At 49.8% G+C, this 9,819-nt stretch overlaps 1 protein-coding gene across 1 annotated transcript in view; it reads right to left on the reverse strand.

The window, feature by feature from the left end:
• Nucleotides 1-3,114, reverse strand: part of Afap1 (actin filament associated protein 1) — a 109,818-nt gene extending 106,704 nt beyond the window's left edge. The window contains exon 1 of the mRNA XM_028758103.1: nucleotides 3,050-3,114. The gene's annotated coding sequence lies outside the window, so the exon portion shown is untranslated. The remainder of the gene's footprint in view (nucleotides 1-3,049) is intronic.
• Between the last annotated feature and the right edge of the window lie 6,705 nt (nucleotides 3,115-9,819).

Consider the following 9,819-nt stretch of genomic DNA (forward strand, 5'->3'; position numbering starts at 1 on the left):
CAAAGGCATTCCATGTGTATGTGCACATATGCATGCACATGCATGCACACACAGACACACAGGCACACACACACACATCTCTGCAAAGGCATTCCATGTGTATGTGCACATATGCATGCACATGCATGCACACACACACACACAGGCACACATACACACACACACACACACACACACACACATCTCTGGTGGGGGTATAAATCTTTAGAAAGGCCCAAAGTGAATTTTAATTTTAATTTTTCCAAAAAGCGTGCAAGGCAACACCAAAAAAATGCAAGCTTCCATCATACATACTTACCCCATACACTGATGATTACCCAACCTTTTGAAATTTTATTTTATTTTACTTAATGTCTATGGGTGCTTTGCCTCCATGTGTCTGTCATACCATGTGCACACAGTGTCCACAGAGGCCAGAGATGGCATCGGGTGCCCTGGAGCTGGACCATGTGGGGTAGGACTCAAGCCCCAGGTCCTCTGCACGAGCAGCCAGCAACCTTGACCATGAGCCATCTCTTAGTGCTTGGCTCAACCTTTGTAAAAAGACCCTGAAAAGCAAGGAAGAAGCTTGCTCTTTAGACTACATTTTCCAAATATCTCCTTTATATCTTTGCCATAGGCCAACTTCCTTCTGCTATATTTGGTTAAAAGAATGAAGGGTTCAGCCAAGAATGTTCCTTAAAATTGTCTAGTTTAAGACCTTCAAAGGTGAGAAGGCTAAAACCTAGAGGAGAAACTACTCAGGAAGGACAGTAAATCAACTTTGGGGCCAAAATTAGACTCAATAAACTCTGTTCGAGTACTCTACAACATAAAACAAACCCAGTCAGACAGGTTAAAAAAACAAAACAAATCCTTTAATATCTTTAGAGAGTCAAGGCTTCGTAGCTTTAAAACAACATGAAAATACCTGGAGTCACTGTGTAGACAAAGGCCCTCTCATGTGGCCCCACCTCCTGCCTGCTCTGGGTACAAACTGGGTCTGTGTCTTTCAGGACAGGATTTTTTTTTTTTCCTTCAGCTATGATAGGTACTTTTGGCCCAAACTCACAATGTCCCTGAAGTTCATAAAGTCCTGAAGGACAGGACTAACACAGGAAGGCTCAGAGAGAAAGTTTGATGAGGCAGAGGCTTGCCAGAGCTCAGCACCGAGCGCTGAGCTGGTGTAAGCACAGAAGAAGGAGAGGGCAGAGACTAATGGTGGATCTTCTAACAGGACAAGGATGGCTCCCAGCTCAGTTCTGTATCCTATCCCTGCTATTAGAGGAAGGCTCTCTTTTAGGACAAATTGTGGGTTGCTTGTTGAAACTCCTTGTTCCAACTGCAGCCTGCCCTCTCCCCACAAAAAAAAACACTGCCTTGATTACACACACACACACACACACACACACACACACACACATACAAATCATCCCTGATACATGACAAGTGGGTTTTTTAAAGCTCAAAGCAGCAGAGACTAATGAACGGCTTCCACATTAGTTAGTAGCTGAGGAGGACCCAGCCTGAGGGCCAGCATCAGGTCCCCTCCCTGAACCTCACCCTAGGGCTGCCTTCATAAATCTGATCTCCAACTGTAACTGCTTTGGCTTGGTTCCCTGGGTGTGGATTTTCTTGATTCAAACGCATTCTGCAGCCCGCCAAGTTCTTGGGAGAGTTTCCTCCACTTGCCAGGCGCTGGCTGGGAGTTACAAAGTCAACTCTCTGGCTTTCCAGATTTTTTTTTTTCTTCCCAACGGAAGAAATCAAGAACCTGGGGGCAGAGAGGCTCTGCTCCCTCCAATCAGCACCGGCCTCTGGGTCGCCAGGCCTAGGGCTGGAGTAAGAAACTCCATCTCAGCTCCTAGCACAGTGACAGCCCCACACTCACCAAGGACCCGCAGGGGCACATTCGCAGGCAGGCTACTCCAAAGCCCGTGTAGCCCCCCCAAACCCGCCTGCTCCCCGCTTCAGCTCACTGAGTAAAGACAACACCAAAACACTGAAGAGCGCTGGTGGCAGGCGGTCCATCATCTTAGGCCAACTGCTCCCAGCACGCACAGGGCTTCGCTCACCTCACCCAAACACCAGTGCCCAAAACATACCCAAAACGGGGGCCGGGACTGAATGGGAAAAGGCGGGGTAGACAAGCCATGGGACGCAGGACCAGGATCCCATTCGCGCGTGTCCACGCTGTCATTCTCACTGACATACGAAATGGTACCAATACAGGGACAGAAACAGCCTTCCCACCCGCCAAGCCTCCCCATACACTAAGTCCACGTAGTTACCTCCGGAGCCATCCACATCACATAGGGAAACAGGAAGGCGCCCTCACACAAGAGTACCCCCCGCCCCCAAGTCCCTCTTGGTGACAATCAACCAGCTACATCCAAGAGGGAGGGCCGGAAAAGAGCCCACTCGTAGGGTGACCAGGACCTGAAGGCGCAGAGACCTCTGTGCCAGCCGGCGGCGAGACAATGCCAGGGCGCACGGACTCGTGAGTGCTCGGGTCCATCTGGGCCGGTCCTCTCGGGGTTCCCGTCCCTCTGGAGGGGAAGGCAGCGCCTACCAACCCAGCAACACACGCTCTGACCCGCTTCAGCCGACCACCGAGCCGGGAACCCCAGTTTAGCCTTAGCAACTGTCCTGCAAGTCCAAATATGTGGTTTACCCTTTAGGTCTCTGATGACCGGATCTTGGAGTAGTTTCTGGAAAACCATCCCTGCCCGTTGACCGTGCGCAGCCCTGTCTGGGGACCCTGCAGGGCCTCGGGGACCCTACCTGGCCCTGGGGACTCTGACCTCCAGGGACCCAACTTAGCTCTGGAGACCCCGTCCAGCCCCGTAAAGGGACCCTGCCCTGTCCGGAGACTCTGCTCTGTCAAGAATCCCTGGTCAGCCCTGCCTAATACCCCGAAGGGCCTCGAAGACCCTACCGGGCTGCGGAGACCCTGCCCAGCCTTGTCTGGAGACCCTGCCCGGCCCAGGGCATCCAGCTTGGGGACCTTGCCTGGGGACATCGTGGGACACCTGGCCCTGCTCCGGGTTCAAAGTCGCCGCCGCCTCACCTCAGGATTCAGTGGCTCGTGAGCGCTGGACGGCCGAGAGGAGCGCAGCCCGTGGAGCACCCGCAGCCTCAACAATGGAGCCCGGGGCGGGGCCCAGCGCAGCTCAGGGATCTCACAGTCGGGACCCGGAGCCCAGACACCGCCGGTGCGAGCTGGGGCCGGAGGACTCTGCGCAGGCGCAATAGGCCCCGCCCTCCTCCATAGCCCCGCCTCCTGAGCAGCAAAAACCCGCCCTCTAGCCAATGGTGAGGAAGCTGGGAGAAGGGGGCGGGGCCAGGAGGAACAAAGAGAGGCTGGGCGGGGCCGTGGGTCTGAGCCGGCACCCTAGACCCTTCACTGACCTGATTTCGCGTTGGGCTCAGCGCCCACGTGGACTAGGCTCAGCGGTCCTCAGTGCTCATCCCAAAGCTAGAATATTGGTTCTAAAGGAAAACTGAGGCTCAAGGAACAAGATCTCCTGCCAATCGAATTACGATCCTCTTCTGGTCACTCAGCAAACATTTCAAAGCGTGTCGGTATCATTAAGAGTGGAAAGAAAGAGAAAGCTCCCTTTAGGTGCTGTGCCAACCAGGTCCATTTCTCTGTCCCACTTCAGGAGCCCAGTATTAATCTTGCCCCTTTCCTGCTCAGAGCCTTGTTTTTTTCCATTCCCCCACCAGGCTTGACTCTTATCTACCTACAGTTCCCATTTATCTATATCTCAGTTATCTTTAAAACCCACCCAAGCATTAGAGGACTGTTATGGAAGATATCTCTACAACATTCGAGGGTTTCCCACTACTTCACAACCTGTCCCTCCTCTCCAAGACTTCCTTTCTGCCTCTGACACGAGGCCTTGTGATCAGGACTAGAGACAGCATCCTTCTCTTGGCATGGATACCCTCAACAGAAGCCCCATCCACATACATAATCACTTCAGGATCCAATCCAGCCAGCAGTGACCTCCACCAGACCTCAGTTGGACTGCTCAAAAATTACAAACCACTTACTTCCAGAGACAGGCCAGCCTGCTCCTCCTCGGTGAGCCGCTTCAGTGCACACTGGAGTCCAGGCAGAGCCTCAGTCCTCCTGTCCGAATCCCCGAGCCAGCAGATCATCTGCTGCAAAGGCACTGGGGCCTCTTGGTACAGTCCGTTATGAGAGAAGAGCTATCCTTGGAGATGGGTTTGGTTGGTGTGGTGGTTAGTGTTAATTCTCAACTTGATGGGACAGCCTGTGAAGGATTACCTCATCTCTGGACGTGCATGTACAGAGCAGTTACCTAGATTTCGTTGAGGTAGGAAGACTAACACTGAAGGTGGGTAGCACCAGTCACTGGGCTCAGGTCCTGGTCTGTATAAAAAGGAGACAGCTGGCTGAGAACAGAGGTACATTGGCCTCAGCTTCCTGAAGGTGAATGTGGTATGACCAGCAGCCTCCAGCTCCTGACACTGTGACTTCCTCACAATCATGGGCTGTGGCCCAAAAGAATCCTTTCTTTCTTAAATTGCTTTTATCCGAGTCTTTTATCAGTACAACAGAAAACGAACTAAGACAATCTGGAAAACCATCCTGCTGTAAGAACCAGTGCTGGGACACAGAAGCAGAATGGTGAGTGACTTTGCTCAAAAATGAGAGCAGCTGTGTTTGGGAAAAGTCAGGGAATGAGGAAAATAAAGTGAGTCGAGGAAGAGGGGAGAGGAGGGCAGGTGACGCGAGGACAGGAGAGGCAGCTATTATGGCCCTGAACATTTTAAGAACAGAAGTTTCTAAAGGGCAGTCACTCCAACCTGTGTTACCATGTCAGGCTTTCATCCAGAGCTGTCATCCAGTGGCCTCAGGCCCATTTCATATGAACAGACTGGGGTCCAGGAAGGATTTGGGATAACAGGTTCCGGGTGGAGTTGAAGGGGGCTGGCTACACAGGAGTCCTCCAGAGCATCATACACTATTTTATCTGAAGCTCAAGCAATTCAATCCAAGTTTTAGAATTGTTTTTTTTTCTAAGATGACAGACCCTTTTGGCATCTCACATAGATTTCTGGCCTGCTCGCTCCACAGCAATCGAATGTAGATGTGGACAGTGCCCCAGGCTCCAAACATAATTGCAGATATTTCTTTCTAAAATGAATCACAACTCATGAAAACTACCTTTACTTATTTATTTTTGAGCCCTCTGCACAGACTTGGGGCTTTGCTGCACTGAGAGGGGAGGACATTAATCTCTTTCCTGGCTCTGAGATCAGGTCACCTCCTCCTCCCTCATACTCAGGCTTCCTCCTGAGAACCTGAGCAAGGGACCAGAAGACCTCTGAGGCCCATCCCACGCATGTGCCTTGGCTTCTCTGAGGATCACAATTATTTCAGTTACGGTTTCCATCCTTCCTCTTTCTCACACCTGTTTGGCCAAGGTTGATCTGCATTGGTGGGTGAGCTATGCTTCTGGATAGAAACATAAATGCATGTGCTAACTAGTAGTTTGCTTGTGGCTGTTCCCCCAACACCTACCCTGAACGATGGCCACACCACGCGTCAGTCCGTGTTTGGTGACTTTGACCCTTATATGAAAGGTAGAGAGGAGGAGAGCGCCAGAAACAGAGGGCACGTCCCAGCTTGAGTCCCATGACTCCTCCAAGCTGCAACGCTATTAGATCTGCTGCCCAGTGTGTGCACGTGTGTGCATTCATGTGCATGTGTGTTTGCGTGCACGCACACACGTTTACACAGAGAGGAAAGGAAGTAAAGGATGGCTCATTATCCTCCTGCCTCAGCCTTTTGTATGCTGGGTTTGGCCAACACAATTTTGTTTTTGGGGTTTTTTTTTTTGTTTGTTTTTGTTCTTGTTTTAAATAGGTTCTCAACTGACTTTGGACTCTGTATTTACTAGGGATGACCCTGAATTCCCAGTCCGTCTGCCCCAGGCTCCCCAAATCCAAGATTAGAGATGACAGAGGTGTAAGCCACCAGGCACAGCTTAGTGTCTCTTGTATTTGTTGTTAACACTTGTTAATTTAAGTATGTCAGTGCTATGTTTGCTTGTACACCTGCATGACAGGAGAGGGCATCAGATTCCATTACCAATGGTTGTGAGCCAGGATGTGGCTGCTGAGAATTTCATTCAGAAGCTCTGGAAGAGCAGCCACTGTTCTTAACAGCTGAGCCCTTCCAGCTTAGTGGCTGGAAGATAGCATTGTAGGTTCTGATTCTTTTCAAATCCCAATGCAATGGGCATAGTGTTTTTCTCTAATTACATTTCACATGATCCACCCCCAAATCCACCAGGACTCCTGTGAATGCCAGCAAAACCATGACATCATGCTTCACTGCTCCCCGGCACAATGCGACAAATGGTTACTTGTCTAATTCAAGCAATATGTGTATGCTGTGCTCATTTATACAATTCCACTTCCAGTTTTTAGAGTTTAATGATCCCCCAGGGGCTGAAGAGATGGCTCAGTTGTTAAGAATGCTTACCGTTCTATCAGAGGATCAGAGTTCAGAGTTCAGGTGAGGCAGCTTACAAAGACCTGTAATTCCAGCTCAGTGGTTCTCAATCTTCCTAATGCTGTGACCCTTTAATATAGTTCCTGATGTTGTAGTGACCCCCAACCATAAAATCATTTCATTGTTATTCCATAACTGTAATTTTTGTATGGTTATGAATCATGATGTACATATCTGATATGCAGAATTTCTAATATGTGGCCCACAAAGGGGTTGAGAACCACTGCTCCAGCTCCAAGGGATCCAACGCCCCCTTCTGGCCTCCGTGGGCATCTGCAAAGATGCACACATAAAAAAGCTTTCCCCACAGTACATAGCTAATACCACATGGTCTATAGACACTTATGAGATATATCTTACTTGTAATCCCAATACAGAGAAAGCAAAAGCAGAAGGATTCCCAGAGTTCACCTGCCAGCCAACCTAGCCTAATCAGTGAGCCACAGGAAAATAAGAGACCTTGTCTCAACAACAACCAGGAAATGGCAAGGCTGCAGAGAGACAGTACAGTGGTGAAGAACACTGGTTGCTTGCTCTTGCAGAAGACCCAAGTTTGGTTCCCAGAACCCACACAACAGTCCACCACTGTCTGTAACTCTAGTTCCATGTGATCATTGCCTCTTCTGACCTCCAAAGGCTCCAGGCCCGCACGTGCTACAGGCAAAACACCAGCACAAAAAAAGTGAGTGAATCTTTTTTTTTCAGAAAAATCAAATAATGACTTCCAAAGTTGACCTCTGACCTCCATACACCCACACATACACTCAATCTGAGGAGCATTAGCAGAACTTCAGTGTAAAGAGAAGAAGTAGCCACTGTCATTCCTGAAGCCCAGCTCAGCCATGAGTGCTCAGGGAAGCACCAACCTCCCACTCCTTTGGTCAGAGGTGGCCCTGTGCTTGGAATGGGTCTCCCAGCTGTGACTGAACCAGACAACCCCATTTAGCTCTTGAATGGAACAGGGGGACAGATTGCCTAGCCCCAAAATTTTGTCTGCTTTGGGAGGAGAGGCCTAGCTTCTGGAAGGATCCACAGCTGGTGTAATTTGTCTGAATCTGAATGAGTTTGATCTGGCTTCCTTTACCTCTGAAGGGAGTCAGGAGCCTGAAAGGCAAGTAGAACTGGCCCAAGCTGGGAGCAGGGCTGGCCCAGAGCAGCTCCCAGAGGCCGAAACAGAGGGATGGGAGCACTGCTGGAGAGGCTGAGTGCAGGTAGGGTCAGCAGCCTTGGGAGGAGGCAAGGAAGGATGAGGCTAGAGTCAAGACCAGAAGACAAGACCAAGATCCACTGGACAGAAGCACAGCTGTAGGTCTCAGAGATGCTTGATGTCCTTTGGGTCTGGGGTCATCTCAGGACTTAAGGAACCACATGACAAAGAAAAACCAGGTGGAGTTGCCATTGGTATTAGACAGAGCCCTCAGTCCATGGAACAATGTTGGGACTAAATTACTGGGACACCCGGTAAATATCTCCTCTAGGATCTGCGACAGTGATGTATTTTTGCTAGTGGGGAGGAAGTCCTCTATGCTATGCTTACTGATAAGCAGAGTTCATGGGATTATAGTCTGCCAACTGTTATGGAACAAGTATTGGTATGCTCTTGTTTTGTCTTTAGTGGAAGATAGGGGCTCATAGAGCCCAGGCTGGCCCTGAACATTTTTCTGATCCTGCTGCCTGACATCACAGGTCTAGCTGCATTATAAGAGGATGCTTGGGATGAACCCAGAGTTCAGATGTCACCATCACTAAAGGATGAGGGCCTCACCACATCTCCTCATATCTGGACCAGATGAGGATGCTCAGCAGGTACACTATGGATCCTGTCAAAGGACCAGCAGTGCAAATGCTTTCTGCTAAACAAGAATGGCAGGAGCCTGTCCCAAGTGAGGGCAGTAGCAATTCTAAATCCTCTGGGGCTGCCCACCCACCAGCCACACACACACATGGCTACTTAGCTTCATACTGTTTGACACGTAAACTCAGACACAGTGGTCATGTTTCATATTGGTAGGTAGCAGGGCAGATAGCATGGCTCTAGAACAGTCCCATCATCACACAGGGCATTGGGGACCATGCTAGTCTAGGAGCACCACTCCTTGGGACATTTTGGAGTGGGTACAGGATGCCATTGGGTGCCAACCCGGTCATAAAACACTCTAGGACAGTTGTGCGTGTCGGGCTAGTGATGCCCTGTCGGCTTAGAGCTGGATAGAGGGATACAGTCAGTGAACTAATGAAGAGCCTCCAGAAGGGTGGGAACTCCAAAAAGCAATTGCTCTGCAAAAATGAAGACCCATGTGTCATCCCCAGCATCCACAAAAAATCCAGGAATGGCAATATGCTGTAACCCCAGCACTGGAAGGCAGACACAGGAGGACCCCCCAGTGCTCATCGGCCAGCCTAAGCAGTGAGCCCCAGGTCCTAGGGAGAGATCCTGTCTCAAAGAAATAAGGTAGAGAACTCAGGCTTGGTACTATAAACCTGATCAGGAGCCCCTGCCTGGGGAGTTCACAGATCCTAAGAGATTCTGCTACTGCTGCTTTGTGCAAAGCCTCAAGCTGCCGTCCAAATAGTTTTGGTTATACCCATGGATTGGTGGCAGCTCTCAGCCTGCATCAGAGATCTTTGTGGTGTGTTACCATTAACACATAGACTCAAAACTGTCGGAAGCACTAAGAATAAGTGACTGTTGAGTGCTCAGCCATAAACGGACATCAATATCACCTCCTCTAAGGCTCCGGGGAAACTGTGGAGGAGAAAGCAGAAAGAATGTAAGAGCCATAGGATAAGGAGGAGTGGTAAGAAACACTGTCCTCTGGACGTGTGGCTGCTGCACCCACAGGCTCATGGCAGCACGGGCTGATTTAGAGAAGTCTTGTGATTCCAGCATGGATTGGGAGGTGTTCTTAATGCCCCACCCCTCCCTGAGTAGCTAGAGGAAGTTAATGGTTTCTAGGGGAGGGTCATCTTCCTTAGTGGTATAGCCATTGGCAAGTTTCTCTCAAGTAAATACACATACACACACACACACACACACACACACACACACACACACACATCAATACAGAGGGTAATGCAAGCAGCAATAATTAAATGCAATAGGGCACACACACAAAGAGACTTAAAGTAGAGCCAGAAAGACAGTTCAACTGGTAAGAGCACTTGCCACTCCTGAGCCCAATCCCAAAGAAGCCATGTTGGAAGAAGACAACTTGCCCAAGTTGTCCTTTGATCTCCACACGTGCACTATAGCATGTGTACCTCCCACAAACACACACAAAAAAATG

Source organism: Grammomys surdaster, unplaced genomic scaffold, assembly GCF_004785775.1.
Source record: "Grammomys surdaster isolate TR1022 unplaced genomic scaffold, NIH_TR_1.0 126187, whole genome shotgun sequence".
NCBI classification, from domain to species: Eukaryota; Metazoa; Chordata; class Mammalia; order Rodentia; family Muridae; genus Grammomys; species Grammomys surdaster.